General features: G+C 38.9%; 1 protein-coding gene across 13 annotated transcripts in view; it reads left to right on the forward strand.

Moving 5' to 3' along the window:
- Positions 1 to 17,604, forward strand: part of MECOM (MDS1 and EVI1 complex locus) — a 635,653-nt gene that overhangs the window by 253,458 nt on the left and 364,591 nt on the right. The window lies entirely within an intron of this gene.

Genomic DNA, 17,604 nt, shown 5'->3' on the forward strand with positions numbered 1-17,604 from the left:
TTTTCTTATTGTAGCTGAGCTGAATATATGGTATGGTGTATTTCTGTAGTATATAAAAGAGCCTTTCCTTCAACAGAATCTGAAACTCTTCCAAAGTCAGAAGGAGAAAAAAATCCTAACCCTGAAAGAAATCACTTGTTTGACTGTAATAATCTATTGAAACTGGTTAAAACATTAAACAAAAAATAAATGAATCAGATAGTTAGAACTAGTATGTCAGGAAAATAGACAGAACATAAAATGCCTCTGGAATCTGTAGGATATTTTCTGGTACAAGGGGGTTTCTGAGTCATGGTTCATTTACAATGTCTGTTTCCTCACTCAGGGAAGGGTTTCTAATAGATTCAAGGAGACGCTAAGCTTTGCAAATGTCTTGCTCAAATAAAGGCAGCTCTGTGAGGGATAGATTTGTTCTGTTTATGGAGAAAACTTGCCAGTCATGTTTCACATTGTGTACCCTTCAGAAGAACAACCGTCTTCTTTCACGTCATGGTGAAGATGGAGGCTTGTACAATCGTGACTTCAAGATCTCAGATCAGAGGGGTCATGAGCCGTGACTTTTTTAGACTAACTGGAGATTGACCGCCAACTTGTTCCGGAAGTTGTGGTAGACTTAGAGAAATGGACTGCTGGTCAGATCAGAAAGAGTTTGAAAGCCATCCTGAAGTTTTACTACCATAAAATCTAATGGAGGGTTTAGCTGTGCCACTGAAAGGATGTTATTTTCAGCTTTTAAGCCAGAGCATCATGGACTTTGCATGGTAGGAATTTGACAAAACCTCAGTAGTCCTGAAGATGCTTGTCTTAGTTTTCAAGGTTAGACTAAGAAATTTAGCTCTTGAGCCAGTGCTACAAGAAGGCGGTCTCCCAGAACAGTGAGTTTTTCTTTATTTCAATTGTAATAACTATGGGACTGTTGAGAAGATGATGAAATGTCATAGAGTTAATGGAAGCATTCAGCATTTGACTATAAATTCTGGCAGAGAAGAAAGGTACATTTTTTGGCTTGCTTGCGTCTTAGACTAAATCTCTAGGACCATTGGAAACCATGTAAATATCATCTCACTATGTCTGGCCACATCTGTCCTCTACATATATACCAACATGGGTTTTGGTTCAGGGTTAAATATTAACTCTCTGATAATTAATGATGATTTAATTATTAACATAATGAGGATTCCATATCAGAAAGAAGTATTCAAAACCTATGAAGCACTTTGAGTAGGACTTAAGAGAACTGAGTTTTTGTTTTTGTTTATATGATACTATTGAGTTGGAATAAGTCATGAGCCTCATCTGGGCCTCAGCTTCCTTATCTAAAAGTGGAGTTATATTTGGTGGTTCCCTTCTGTCCCTTATACTGCTAATGCATCTTATTAGGAGCCATGTTAAAAAATTCTCATTAATGTCAAAGATCTTTAAGAAGAATTCCCATCAAAAATAAGTTTGTATGATTAGTTTCAGCAAGACTTTCTATGGTATCCTCATTGTATTAGTCAAGTTGGGCTGCTATAACAAGCCACCATAGACAAAGGGGCTTAAACAACAGATATTGATCACATTTCTAGGCACTGAGAGGACAGAGATCAGGGTGCCAACATGATCAGGTCCTGGTAGAGGCTCTCTTTCTGGCCTGCAGATGACTATCTTTTTGCTATATTCTCTTATAATGGGGAGAGAACAGGTAGGGTGGGGGAGTGCTCTAGGGTCTCTTCCTCTTCTTATAAGACCACTAATACCCTCATGAGGGCATCAGCCTCATGATCTCTCTCTTTTTTTTTTTTTTTTTTTCATTGCGGGTTAGGGATTCAGCATTTGAATTTGGGAGGATACATCAATCTGTAACACTCATCTTTCAAAACAGGGTGTGATTTCCTCCTTCCTATTTACTTCTTGTTGTTTTGTTTGCCTTTTTTTGGTGGGGGGGGGCGGTAATTTTTTTTTTTTTCCTGTTCTGCACTGCATGGCATGTGAGATCTTAATTCCTTGACCAGGGATCAAACCCATGACCCCTGCATTGGAAATATTTGCAAAAGATCCTATATAGTTTCCTTCTTGCAGAGAATCAGAAATCTTCAAGTTAAGTATAGTTATGAGCTCTAAGGAAACAAAAATTTTTTAATGGAAAGGAACTTTAGGTGAACTCTTCCATGTAAAGCTAAAGAGATTAATTGGCTTCTGGAAGGTGCCTTTATTTTTTCTTTTTCCTCTTGGAGCCTCCATGTATGGAGTCTTCATTTAATAAACTTCTGTCTCTTATGAATCAAGAACATTGTAATGAATCATAACACCCAGATTCATAGTAAGCCTTACTACTCAAAATGTGGTTCACCAATAAGCAGTATTAGAATCCCCTAGGAGCTTCAAATCCAGGAGCAAACCAATCCAGTACTCTTGCCTGGAAAAATCCCATGGATGGAGGAGACTGGTAGGCTGCAGTCCATGGGATCATGAAGAGTCAGATACTTATTGAGCGACTTCACTTCCATTTTTCACTTTCATGCATTGGAGAAGGAAATGGCAACCCACTCCAGTGTTCTTGCCTGGAGAATCCCAGGGGTGGGGGAACCTGGTGGGCTGCCGTCTATGGGGTCGCACAGAGTCGGACACGACTGAAGTGACTTAGCAGCAGCAGCAGCAGCAGGAGCTTGTTATAAATTCAGAATCTCAGTCTCCACCCAGATCTACTGAATCAGAACTTGCATTTAACAAGACCTCAGGTGATTTCTCTGCACTTTATAGTTTGAGAGGCACTCTTAGACCATGCAGAACATAGACTTCTGATCTCAATTTAGTTATTTCTTCAGTGGGCTTCCCTGGTGGGCTCAGATGGTAATGAATCTGCTTACAATTTGGGAGAGCCTGATTTGATCTCTGGGTGGGGATGATTCCCTGGAGAAGGAAATGGCAACCTACTCCAGTATTCTTGCCTGGGAAATCCCAAACAGAGGAGCCTGGTGGGTTACAGTCCATGGGGCTGCAAGCAGTTCTTGAGGTTGCAGAATTGGACATGACTGAGTGACTAACGCTTTCTGCTTAGCAGAGTACTCTTTTGAAAATAGTTATAATTTATTGTTTATTTTCTCTGTACTATGCCAAGTGTCTTATTTTGAATCTCTACAACAAGGTTAGTAGTGTTTTATTTTGCATATAAAAATATGGGGATTCAAAGAGGTAAAGTAAGTTGTCCAAGGTTGCATGCTTGTGAATGACAGAACTTGGATTTAAAGTGAGGATTTTTCTTACTGTAAATTCCATATATTTTTCAGTAGCCTATATGGTTTAGCCTTTATTTAATGCACATTGATGTATTAGGGGACCTAAGTAAAATTTAATCTTTAAGGCTATTGATTTTGGGGAGATTTTGGTATTAATATCTTAGGCCTTAAAAATGAAAATAACTGTTCTTTTAAATTTCATTCAATGGAGTCAAATCTCTTAGACATGTTAGACAAAAACTTTCCGGTTCTAGGTCAAGGAAAAGAAACAAAGTTTCATACTTGTAAAAAGAAAATGTACTCTTTCTCTGTGATTTACTTTACTTTGGGAATAATATTGTGTTTCTATTATAAACTGAGTTGCATTATGTATAGTTTTTCCACATTTGATACCCAGTTTGAACTTTGATTATATTAGACACCATTCAGGAATATAAATGATCATGGTGTTCATTTTCTGTTATTGAAACACATCAGTTTTCTCTTCACTATTACACTAATTCCTCATAAGTTTTAATGTCACACACAGCAACTTGGGCAACAAATAAAATAACAAAGATAACGACAAATAAAATAAAATCTGACCCTCAAACATATTATTGGGAATATTCATTGGTCCAAATAAGCTTTCCACTGGTTACTATTTTTTAAAAATGAGAACCAATATAAAGGGCAAAATAAGACACTTAATAATTCTTATTTGTTTGTACAACATAGAATATTATTATATCATGAGGCATACATTTTCTTCCTCTTAAGACTGTCTAGGTTCTTTACCAAAAGTTAATTGCCTGGTTCTTCACTGCCTGCTTATTCTTTTTAAGAAGCCTAGATTCTTGCTTGGATTATTGTAGATGATCTATATTAGAGAAAAGAGAATTTTAGTCATATTCACCTATTTATTGTTTGAGTCCCCCTCTAACCTTTAGAAGATGTTAACTTAGAATTTCTGAGAATTTCTGAGAATTTCTGATTCTGAGCAGTGAAATCTTCCAACCTTAATATAGAGAAGAGTTGTAAGAACTGGAAACATAAAGAAGAAAAAAGTGAAATGATTTTTTAAAACAGAAAGATGTACTGTAATTGTTTGGTTTACCAACCAGAAGAAGAGAGTATTCTCATTGGTTGGCCTAGGCTATAAAAACAGGGCAGTGCAAACAGGCAGCGGGAGGAAAGGTTGGGACCAAAGGAAAGTAAGAAGGAGTATAGGGTTTAAGCCATCATGGCACCATGTAGAACGTACTAGAGAGAGGGCAGGAATTAGACTTATTGACGGGGACTATCAGACTATCTGATAGTGTACTATCAGAGCTAGCAGAGGAGATTGGCAATAGACATAGGGGAAGAAAGCAGAGATGCCATCTAAAATGGCACAGCAATCTGAAAATACGCGTTGTAAGACAAACAACTCTGCATTTCTTAATGGTGTCCTGAAACAGCTGAAATCTCACATGGTGCAATATCTGTGGTCCCGAAAAAGAGTAAAGTAGAAGATAATGCACTCTAAGAAGACTGTTCACAGTAAATGATCAAAATTTAAGAGCCACCAGAACCTAATAATTTAGCCCTGAAGAATCTAGAAAACTTACCCCGTTTCCTGGTTGTTACAGATTGTAGACATCTTCTTGTTAGACTGTGTGTCACCTCTCAGTGAGTTCTCTGAATCTCATTCCAACAGAATTGGAGTTTGTTATGACCACAGTGACTTCATAAGAGATGTAAGTTACAAGAAAAACATTGTACATTGCCATCATTGCAAATTTGCCTACCATATATTTCTGTGGCATGTCAAGATCCTTTACGGGAGATGAAAACATACCCAGCATAAAATTGTGTTCATTTAAGAAATAGTCTTTATTTTAGAAATTTTCAAAATTCTCCTATACATACTTATTTCAAAGTACATGTTCTTTTCCAGGTAAAGCATCTTCCTGTAACTTTTTAGTGACCATCTTAAGTTAAAATGTCATGTTCTTGGGAATTATGAGCTTGGTTTGTACAGTTGCAAATTCTTCAATTTTGAAGGAAATTGGAACTAAATATGGAGTCGTGTGGCAAGCCTATTCCTTGAAAATGATTCACAGTTGAGCCCAATGAGTGGAGCTGTCTTCTTCCTTTTCACTACCTGTAATTACTTCCTTGGAGGAAACTGCCTTGCCCCAGTACTGCAGACCAGTGTCCTGTGAGGAAATGTGTTCGCTAGTCACTTAATCACTCAGGTAGGAGGAAGCCACTGCCACAGTCTCTTCTCTTTGTTCATTTTCAACATTTCCCTCATGATTCAAATTTCAGATTTGTGGATTCTTAGAACTAAAAGAGGATCATCCAGCTCACTTATGGTGGGACCTTCAAGACATGGCCAATGTTGCTTTGCTGCAGGGTTTGGAGCTAGAACTCAAGTCCCATTCTTCCCAGTTCAGTTCAGTTCAGTTGCTCAGTGTGTCTGACTCTTTGTGACCCCATGGACTGCAGCACGCCAGGCTTCCCTGTGCATTACCAACTCCCGGAGCTTACTCAAACTCATGACCATTGAGTCAGTGATGCTATCCAACCATCTCATCCTCTGTCGTCCCCTTCTCCTCCTGCCTTCAATCTTTCCCAGCATCAAGGTCTTTTCTAATGAGTCAGTTCTTCTCATCAGGTGGCCAAAGTATTGGAGTTTCAGCTTCAACATCAATCCTTCCAATGAACACTCAGGACTGATTTCCTTTAGGATGGACTGGTTGGATCTCCTTGCAGTCCAAGGGACTCTCAAGAGTCTTCTCCAACACCACCATTCAAAAGCATCAATTCTTTGGTGCACAGCTTTCTTTATAATCCAACTCTTACATCCATACATGATTACTGGAAAAACCGTAGCTTTGACTAGACAGACTTTTATTGGCAAAGTAATGTCTCTGCTTTTTAACATGCTGTCTAGGTTGGTCACAGCTTTTCATCCAAGGAGCAAATGTCTTTTAATTTCACATCTGCAGTCACCATCTGCAGTGATTTTGCAGCCCCCCAAAATAAAGTCTGTCACTGTTTGCATTATTTCCCCATCTATTTGCCACGAAGTGATGGGACTGGATGCCATGATCTTAGTTTTCTGAATGTTGAGTTTTAAGCCGACTTTTTCACTCTCCTCTTTCACCTTCATCAAGAGGCTTCCCGGGCCAGAGCTCTTTTCCAGGACACCATTCTCACTATGCCTGTGACAGCTGCTGAACTCACCCAAGGCTAGCTGACTGATGGAGAGAACCATGAATTTGGGAGATGAAAAGTCTCAATTTGATGCTTGATTTGGCACTGTCATTTTAGACTTCAGTTGTTGAGAGGAGGATTAAATTTGATTAAAGTGACGTGATGGGTCACTTCCAGTGCTTGGTTTGTTTCCCTAAGCATAGATGCTGACTAAAAGAGATGGGACCAATTCTTACATGGCTTAAGGAGGAAAGAGGTGTGATTATGAGGACGGTCTGTTTCTGAAGTAAAAGGGTAAGGTACATGGTGGGCTCTCTGTGGTTGAACGAACTCTTCTTGGATACTATGCTGACATTTTGAATTACTCACATTCAGTTGGTGGTTCTTTAGTTTTAAACCAGAATCTTCACATCTTCCCTCTGGTATTTGTCATTTAAAATACCCTGAAAATATGCACCATCCATTCATTTCTGCCTTTCCCCTACCCTAATAATATTGTAAATCTTTGCTGAGAAAATAGCCTGTAAATGGTTAGCTCCTGCCTTCTCCTTACAAGTGCCAGGGTTAAAAACGAATATTAGAACTGGGAAGTGTTCACACACAAATGAAAAGCTTTTGACAGGCAAACCACTCCAGTATTCTTGCCTGGAAAATCCCATGGACAGAGGATCCTGGCAGGCTATAGTCCATGGGATCACAAGAGTCGGACACTACGTAGCAACTAAACCACCACCAAACACCTGTTTAAGAAAGCCTGTTTTCTCTCTCTTGCTGATAATTTGCCAGAGGAGTTCTCAAATTATTCTGCCGTTGTGTCTTTTCACCTGACTAGTGAGTACAGTTAATGGGCTCTAGTGGCATCACTGCCTGGTTTGACAAACACAAGTCTCTGTTAGGTGCCCAGCCCCATGAGGTCTCTGGCATCCTAGAACCCACCACCTTTTGCATATTCCCTGCTGAGCACAGGGCCAGCTTTCCTCAGAGTTGTCGCTAACTTTTCTATGGCTGTGCTTGCTCCTATTACTTCCTTGTGGCTCTATGTTCTTTTAAAGATAACCTAGTTTTATTTCTTTACTAAAGTAATTTGGATAAAGCAGAGAGGTTTTAGTCACTGGTGTTTTCTTGACCACAAATAAAACATAAAAATAAAGGCTCTGTGTGTGTATGCGCTCAGTCGTGTCCGACTCTTTGCCATCTGAAGGACTATAGCCCACTAGGCTCCTTTCGTCCATGGAATTCTCCAGGCAGGAATGCTGGAGTAGTTGCCATTTCTTCCTCTGGGGGGTTCTTCCCCACCCAGGGAGCGAACCTGCATCTCCTGCATTGGCGGGTGGATTCTTTACCACTGAGCCACCTGGGAAACCCAAGGGCTCTGTAGTAGATAGTAGTATTTCAGAAGCCGAAATTCAGCATCCACTGAACTGAACAGTGGAAACTTTCTAAAGAAAAGAATCTCTGACCCAAACTGAGAGGTTGTTCCAGTCCTTTGAAAAGCCCATGTTTAGTTTGCAGTCGAATGAAGGTTAGTGACATTCTTATATATTTTGGTTACATCACATTGTTTGAGATCATAATATTCCTAATGTTCTTCACACCTGTCTCAAACTTTTCCTTTTTGCCTTTCTTTTAAAGTCAAACATTATCATAATTAATATTTAAAAAGAGATTTTTCCTAGGAATCGATGAGACATTTGGCATTTGCCTTCATTTTCTTTGGAAGATGCTTATTTTTCTTGTCACCTGTAGGGGAAGAAACCTGCTATGAAAGCTGATAGACCCCAGCCATCAGGAGCATTTGTCTGGTATTATTTCGATGGTCCTGCACATGGCAATGCCAACAGAGTGTCACAGAAACTAAGTAAGAAACATAGTGAACATCATCTATTTTGTGTGGAAATGGCGTGGGTTTTCCCAATTATAAGAGCACTGTAACAAATATAATTCAAAGAAATTCTTTAAGAAAAATATTTATGCAAGGTATGGATGACGCACCTGGCCTTGCCACTTTTGGGTACTTTAGTACTTTAGCAGAAAGCATTTTTTTTATTTTAAACTTTTTGGTTTTGTGGCTCAGAGGTTAAAGCGTCTGCCTACAATGCGGGAGACCTGGGTTTGATCCCTGGGTCAGGAAGATCCCCTGGAGAAGGAACTGGCAACCCACTCCAGTACTCTTGCCTGGAGAATCCCATGGAGGGAGGAGCCTGGCAGGCTACAGTCCATGGGGTGGCAAAGAGTTGGACACGACTGAGCGACAAACTACTATAGCCAATTAACAATGTTGTAATAGTTTCAGGGGAACAGTGGAGGGACTCAGCCATACATATACATGTATCCATTCTCCCTCAAACTCCCCTCCCATCCAGACTTTCACACAACATTGAGCAGAGTTTCCTGTGCTATTCAGTAGGTGCTTGATGGTTATCCATTTTAAATATAGCAGTGTCTACATGACTTTCCCAAACTTTCTAACTATCCCTTCCCCGCTTCCTTCCCACCAGCAACCATAAGTTCATTCTCTGTCTGTGAATCTTGTTTCTGTTTTGTAAATAGGTTCATTTTTATCGTGTCCTTTTAGATTAACATATAAAGGACATCATATGATGTTTCTGCTTCTCTGTCTGATTTACTTCACTCAGTATGACAGTCTCTGGGTCCGTCCTTCTTGCTGCAAGTGACATTATTTCATTCTTCTTAATGGCTGTGTCATCTATATATCTATAGATATACAAATAGATATGTATATGTATGTCTATCTATATATATCATATCTTCTTTATCCATTCCTCTGATGATGGACATTTAGTTGCTTCCATGTCTTGGCTGTTGTAAACAGTGCTGCAATGAGCATTGGGGTGCATGTATCCTCTCAGGCCATGTTTTCCCCAAATATATGCTGAGGAGTGGGATTGCAGGGTCATATGGTAGCTCTCAGTTCAGTTCAGTTCAGTAGCTCAGTCGTGTCCGACTCTTTGCAACCCCATGAATCACAGCACACCAGGCCTCCCTGTCCATCACCAACTCCTGGAGTTCACCCAGACTCATGTCCATTGAGTCAGTGATGCCATCCAGCCATCCCATCCTCTGTCGTCCCCTTCTCCTCCTGCCCCCAATCCCTCCCAGCATCAGAGTCTTTTCCAATGAATCAACTCTTCGCATGAGGTGGCCAAAGTACCAGAGTTTCAGCTTTAGCATCATTCTTTTCAAAGAAATCCCAGGGCTGATCTCCTTTAGAATGGACTGGTTGGATCTTCTTGCAGTCCAAGGGACTCTCAGGAGTCTTCAACACCACAGTTAATTTTAGTTTTTTAAGGAACCTCCATACTATTCTCCATAGTGGATGTACCCATTCAGAAGGCATTATTGTTGTGTTAGAGATACCATTTGCAGTGACAATATGTAACGTGGAGCAGTGGAACTCTGTCACAGTGGAGATGTCAGGAAACCAGACGTAGCTTCTTCATGGAGTCAGGAGGGAAATTCACAGGGCAGTGCTGTCCTCAGGTTTTAACTTGCACACTGAATGAATATGCAGTTAATTGACGTGCTTTACAGAAGGCTTTTCTAGAGTATGAACTATCTAACAAGGAGAATTGCAAGCTAGTCATTTTTATAAACATTCCTGTTTGTGGTTAGTTTGGGAATCTGGATTCTTTGGAGAGCAATATCTTTCCTTTTGGTTTTATGACCATCTTTTTCTTAATGCTTAGGAAGAAAAGAGCTTTGCCAAACATTTTTTTCCCCCTCTGGCATTAGTGTCTTCTGGAAAATGAAAATGGAAATGGCCCAGTTTCTCTTACTAAAGTCTTCAGATATTTATATATATAGTTTAATAGTTTCATCCTGAAAAAATAAAGCACCCTTCCACATTTTTTTAAAGGACAGAAATGAAAAGTTACCAGTTTATTATCAATGGAAAGTAGAACTTCTATGGTGACATACACATTTGTATGTGCATATATTCAAATAGAGACAGACAAAATTGGTAAAATGAATAGAGGAGAGCAGGCAGGAACTATGCTTGCAATTCATGTCTATGACCGATTCAATTTAAAGGAGACTAAACATTTCATGTTTTTGTTTGTGGCAGTTAAGTCCTTTTAGTTTTTGCTAATAATGAGACAACTCTGCAGAAGGTAAAATAATAAAAATGTTTTCACTGTCTATTTTTGTCCTGAAATTACTATTCTGTGAGTTTATGGAAAACATTTAAAGAAGCCTAAAATAACCCAAATATAATCAAAGGAGAGCAGAGACTGTGTTTTGTGTGTGCAATGCACAGCACTGGTTCAATCTAGTCTATGATGAGATATTTATTCATTCCTAGGCACAATCCCACTACTCAGCTTCCTAGAGTGTCAAATGATGTTTCTTATTTATGTGACACTTCTCTCCTCTGACAACAAATATTGCTCATGCTCTATGTTATAGGAACTCTGGCAGCTCTGTTTCTAGCGGGGAAAGTTGAGACATTGTCATGGGCCTCCCTTATTGCCCTTCCTCATAAGTAGGCATCAGCGAACAAAGGAGACAATAAACGAGAACAGGTCTCGTGAGCTGCCAAAGGCTATGTCAATGAGATTCCAAAACAAAAGTTGGGCTTTATTCTATTGCACTGCCACATCCAAGAAGGGGTCGCTGATGGACGACAAACGTTTGATATTTAGAAAGTACCAGACAAAAGCCCAGTCTTTTCTGTGCAAAGTTCTCCAAAAGTATTAGGAAACAAATTAATGCAAATATAATTCAAGTTAAAGTACTATTTTAGCATAGTTGTTTTGCCACATCTCTTTTTCTGATGGCCTTTCTTCGGGTAATTTTTGTGCTAAGCCATTTTGGATTTCGTCTGACATGTTGATGGCAGAGTGGTGTGTCCTATGTGCATGGAAAATAAACGTGGAAAATGACTTATTGTTGCTGTCTGAAAGCTCTTCAGTTTCTGGATTCTAAGGCAAATTAGGTCTCAGATTTCATTTTTGTGGCTGTAGTATCAGTGAATGATAAAAACGAGAATGTCTGAATTTACCTATATCCACACATATCAGAAAAGAGAATTCTCTTTTCATAAGAAAAGGTTAAGCAGTTGTTTAGAAAACCTCGCAATATTTCTACTGTTTGCCTTTAAGTCACTTTCCTCCAAGTGGCTTTAAAATTATTATCATCAGCTCAGCTGCAATGTTCTTCTATCTCATGAACCCAAAGACAAATTCTTAGCTAATTCAAATGGTATTTGCCATGGTCAGTGAAGAAAATTACCCATTTAAGGGCTGCTAACATCATGAAGGTGCAGTTAGGAGGGTTAAAAACGCGTAGTTGAAACGCTGTTCTTGCAATGCATCTGTTTGGAAAGCAAACATATTTAAAATGAGATAAGTGAAAATAAAATATTGCATCACACAGAGCTATTCAGTTTAAAACAGGTGGGATCTTGAATTAAAAGCAGCATGAGTGGAAGGCATTATAAAATATACCCACCTGTGGTTTGGAGCCAGAAAGTTTGGGGCTGAGTTTTTAAAACAATTACTACCATCAACCATGCAAACCACACTAAGAAAATCCTGCAGACTTGCTGTGTGATTTTAAGCAGAGAGCACAAGCGATTCTTCTTTGGAAAAATGGAAAACACAGCAAAATAAAACAAAAGAATCATTTCTGAATTCCTGACGGAATGTAGATTTCCAGAACTGAGGCAATTTCTTGTTGGTTTTGTCAAGTGGGTACCTGAGATAAGGAGAACCAGCAAAAGACAATTTGCAATTATCAAGAAAAAGCTGAAAGGAAAATGGGTCCCTCTTCTCAGCCTTGGCCCTACAGGTTGGTGCAATACTATTTCTCCAATTTTACAAATGAGTGGACTGTGACCCAGAAAGATTGGTGGTTCTTCCAGGACCATACAACTAACATGGTAGAAAGGGAATTCAGACCTGGGTTATCTGCCCCCTCTTATACGTGTCTGAAACTACAATGTTCTATTTTGGCTTGTGAGATTTTTATTATATACTTATATATATATATATATATATATATATATATATATATATATATATATGAGGCCATCACTGCATTTCTTAGATGCTTGCAATGATCAAGAGTTAATTACAAAGAGACTGGGATTGCCGGCCCCGCCTTTGTGGAATATGACCTTTTACCCACTTTATGTATCACTGAAGCCATTCTATTTCTTTTAATTGTTACAAAATCCCCTTTAAAAGTGTTCCTCTAGGGAATCTTCCTGACCCAGAGATCGAACCTGTGTCCCCTTCATTGCAGGCTGATTCTTTACCTGCTGAACCATCTGGGAAACCCCTTAAAAGTGTTATTCTTCTGTTTTTACAGCCCTTAGGCCCAACCTGGTTAAATTACTTGCTGAAGTCCATGTCAGCACACAGTCAACCAGGATTAAAAGCTCACCCTGTTTATGTCTGTAGCTACTGCTACATTTATTATCTCTGAAATCTTCACAGGGAGAGAGAGTAAAGAATAGGGCTGTGGTTTCTAATTTTAAATTGTCTGTTACCTGACAAGCAAAAGATCCTTAGAACATGTCTAAGAAAAAGAAAAATAGTTTGGGGAATCCTGGGTCTCTTCTTAGTAAGGACTCGGCAGCCCTTGCTCTTGTTTTACTTGTTAGGGGTTTTCCTTTACTGCATATTAATTCCTCATCCCCGTGGCATGAGATATTTAAGGAGCAGGAAAGGGCTGTCTGGCTCACTGGGACCGGGCTGCTATTTAGCCTGGCTGTTTCCTACGCTCTAAGTCGATTGATTATCCTGCCTATCGTGTGTTGACATATTTTGCTTGCTGTACTGATTATACATTGGGAGTGCTAATTCTTTTATTGGGTTAGAGTTCAAAGGTGCTCATCTGTCAGCAGAATGTCTCTCATTTCATGGCGTGCGCGGTCTCCTCTGATATCTGTCACTTATAGACTGTTCTCAGAGGTTTTCCTCTGATTTCTGGTCCTAGTTCAATAGCAAAGATCTTGAAGGAGTTTCCTTTGTAGTGGGCTATTTTGTACGGTTTTTGGAGACAGATTCTGCTCTTTGAAGATATGCAGAATTGGCATTTCACAGACTCTAACTGAAGCAGTGGAAATCACACTATATCCTGCTCTTTGATTTTAACAGTTCTGTTGGTGCAGATCTCCAAATCTTGGACTTTGCTCAAACACGGTAAATTTCTGAGACCAATAAACGAAGAGATCCAAACGTGGGTTTTGCATGTCAATATCACAGCCATCTGGCTAACCATCAGGGAATAGATTCCCATGAAGAAGAGTCTGAGATTGGAGATTCAATTAATGTCCAAATGTCTTTTTCATCACATCTGAGAAATTATAGTGGTATGTAAATATTTGTGTGTGTGTATATGTATATATGTTTAGTCGCCCAGTCATGAATTCTTTCTGACCCTTTGGGCTGTAGGCTGCCAGGCTCCTCTGTCCTTGGGATTCTCCAGGCAAGAGTACTGGAGTGGGTTGCCATTTCCTTCTCTAGGGTATCTTCCCAACCAGGGGATTAAACACTCATCTCCAGTGTCTCCTGCATTCTTTACGTGCTTGAACTGGAATCATAAGTAGAAATATCCTTCAAAGTCTCACCTTCGTTACCTATGATGAGGTATTTTGGAATTATTTTGAGGTAATTGACATAAGTAGCTTGCTGTTCTGGAGAAGGCAATTACACCCCACTCCAGTACTCTTGCCTGGAAAATCCCATGGATGGAGGAGCCTGGAAGGCTGCAGTCCATGGGGTCGCTGAGGGTTGGACATGACTGAGCGACTTCACTTCACTTTTCATTTTCATGCATTGGAGAAGGAAATGGCAACCCACTCCAGTGTTCTTGCCTGGAGAATCCCAGGGACGGGGGAGCCTGGTGGGCTGCCGTCTATGGGGTCGCACAGAGTCGGACACGACTGAAGCGACTTAGTAACAGCAGCAGCTTGCTGTTCTTGACAGGGTTGCCAATATGTCAAGAATATTTTTTGTTGTAGCTTATATTTGAATTTATATTTTCTTACATGTTGCATTTAGAAGTGATCAGGATAATAAAAATAAGTGTCATAGTAATCATAGATTTTAAAAATGGTCTTTGTGAATTGGTGAGATAATCAATGATGACTAGTGTATGTTCTAAATAACTTGTGGTGTTTGAACAAGTTACTCTTCAATCTTCATATAAACACACGGACAAACCCTGATCTAGAGAAGTAGCTGGAGTTGGTTCTTAAGCAACTGGGCCTTGTGCCCAGAGGGGAGTTAAGCAGGACCATGGCAGTCCCTTGCTGGAAAAGAGAGGAACATGGGAGTTATTGTCATATTTTAATCACTTTATTTATCTTTTTTTTTCAGTTTTCCATTTTTTTCTTTTTCTTTTTTTTTATTGAAGGATAACTGCTTTATAGAATTTTGTCATTTTCTGTCAAACCTCAACATGAATCAGCCATAGGTATACATAAGTCCCCTCCCTTTTGAACACCCTCCCATCTCCCTCCCCATCTTACCCCTCTAGGTTGATACAGAGCCCCTGTTTGAGTTTCCTGAGCCATACAGCAAATTCCAGTTGGCTGTCTATTTTATATATGGTAATGTGATCTTCCATGTTACTCTCTCCATACATCTCACCCACTCCTCCCCTCTCCCCATGTCCATAAGTCTATTCTCTCTGCCTGTTTCTCCATTGCTGCCCTGTAAATAAATTCTTCAGTACTATTTTTCTAGATTCCATATATATGTGTTAGAATACGATATTTATCTTTCTCTTTCTGACTCATTTCACTCTATATAATAGGTTCTAGGTTCATCCACCTCATCAGAACTGACTCAAATGTGTTCCTTTTTAATGGCTGAGTAATATTCCACTGTGTATATGTATCACAACTTCTTTATCCATTTATCTGTTGATGGACATCTAGGTTGATTCCATGTTCTAGCTATTGTAAATAGTGCTGCAATGAACAATGGGATACACGTGTCTTTTTCAATTTTGGTTTCCTCAGGGTATATGCCTAGGAGTGGGATTTCTGGGTCATATGGTGGTTTTATTCCTAGTTTTTAAAGGAATCTTCATACCATTTTCCATAGTGGCTGTATCAATTTATATTCCCACCAACAGTACAAGAGCGTTCCTTTTTCTCCATAGCCTCTCCGGCATTTATTGTTTGTGGACTTTTTGATGATGGCCATTCTGACTGGTGTGAGGTGATATCTAATTGTAATTTTGATTTGCATTTCTCTAATAATGAGCAAAGTTGAGCATCTTTTCATGTGTTTGTTAGCCATCTGTATGTCTTCTTTGGAGAAATGTCTATTTAGGTTTTTTTCCCACTCTTTGATTGGGTTGTTTATTTTTCTGGCATTGAGTTATATGAGCTGCTTGTATATTTTGGAAATCAATCCTTTGCCAGTTGTTTCATTTGCTATTATTTTCTCCTATTCTGAGGGTTGTCTTTTCACCTTGCTTATAGTTTCCTTTGCTGTGCCAAAGCTTTTAAGTTTAATCAGGTCCCATTTGTTTACTTCTGTTTTTATTTCTGTTACTCTAGGAGGTGGGCCATAGAGGATCTTGCTTTGATTTATGTCATTGAGTGTTCTGCCTATGTTTTCCTCTTGAGTTTCATCGTTTCTGGTCTTACATTTAGGTCTTGAATCCATTTTGAGTTTATCTTTGTGCATGGTGTTAGGAAGTGTTTTGATTTAATTCTTTTACATGTAGCTGTCCAGTTTAGCCAGCACCATTTATTGAAGGGGCTGTCTTTGCCCCATTGTATATGCTTGCCTCCTTTGTCAAAAATAAGGTACCCATAGGTGCGTGGGTTTATTTATGGGCTTTCTATCTTGTTCCATTGGTCTATATTTCTGTTTTTGTGCCAGTACCATACTGTCTTGATGACTGTAGCTTTGTAGTATAATCTGAAGGCACGAAGATTGATTCTTCCAGCTCCATTCTTCTTTCTCAAGACTGCTTTGGCTATTTGGGATCTTTTGTGTTTCCATATGAATTGTGAAATTTTTTATTCTAGTTCTGTGAAAAATGCCATTGGTAATTTGATAGGGATTGCACTGAATCTGTAGATTGCATTTGGTAATATAGTCATTTTCACAATATTGATTCTTCCTACCCAGGAACATGGAGTATCTCTCCATCTGTTTATTTTATCTTTGATTTCTTTCATTAGTGTCTTATAATTTTCTGTGTACAGTTCTTTTGTCTCCTTAGGTTAGTTTATTCATAGATATTTAATTCTTTTTGTTGCAATGGTGAATGAGATTGATTCCTTAATTATTATTTCTGATTTTTCATTGTTTTTATATATAAATGCAAGTGATTTCTGTGTGTTGATTTTGTATCCTGTGAGTTTGCTAAATTCACTGATTAGCTCTTGTAATTTTCTGATTCTATCTTTAGAGTTTTCTATGTACAATATCATGTCATCTGCAAACAGTGAGAGCTTTACTTCTTTTCTGATCTGGATTTCTTTTATTTCTTTTTCTTCTCTGATTGCTGTAGCTAGGAATTCCAGAACTATGTTGAATCATAGTGGACACCCTGTCTTATTCCTGATCTTAGGGGGAATGCTTTCAGTTTTTCACCATTGAGAATAATGTTTACTGTAGGCTTATCATATATGGCCTTTACTATGTTGAGGTAGGTTCCTTTTATGCCCATTTTTTGAAGAGTTTTAATCATAAATGGGTGCTGAATTTTGTCAAAGGCTTTTTCTGTATCTATTGAGGTTGTCATATGGTTTTTATCTTTTAATTTGTTAATATGGTATATCACATTGATTGATTTGATATATTGAAGAATCCTTGCATTCCTGGAATAAACCCAACTTGATCATAGTGTATGAGCTTTATGATGTGTTGCTGAATTCTGTTTGCTAAAATTTTGTTGAGAATTTTGCATCTATGTTCATCAGTGATATTGGCCTATAGTTTCCTTTTTTTGTGTTGTCTTTGTCTGGTTTTGGTATCAGGGTGATGGTGGCCTTGTAGAATGAGTTTGGAAGTGTTCCTTCCTCTGCAATTTTTTGAAAGAGTTTTAGAAGGATAGGCATTAGCTCTTCTCTAAATGTTTGATAGAATTCTCCTGTGAAGCCATCTGGTCCTGGGCTTTTGTTCCTGTGGAGATTTTTGATCACAGCATCAATTTCAGTGCTTGTAATTGGGTTGTTCATAATTTCTATTTCTTTCTGGTTCAGTCT

This window comes from Ovis canadensis, chromosome 1 (genome assembly GCF_042477335.2).
Source record: "Ovis canadensis isolate MfBH-ARS-UI-01 breed Bighorn chromosome 1, ARS-UI_OviCan_v2, whole genome shotgun sequence".
Lineage (NCBI taxonomy): Eukaryota > Metazoa > Chordata > Mammalia > Artiodactyla > Bovidae > Ovis > Ovis canadensis.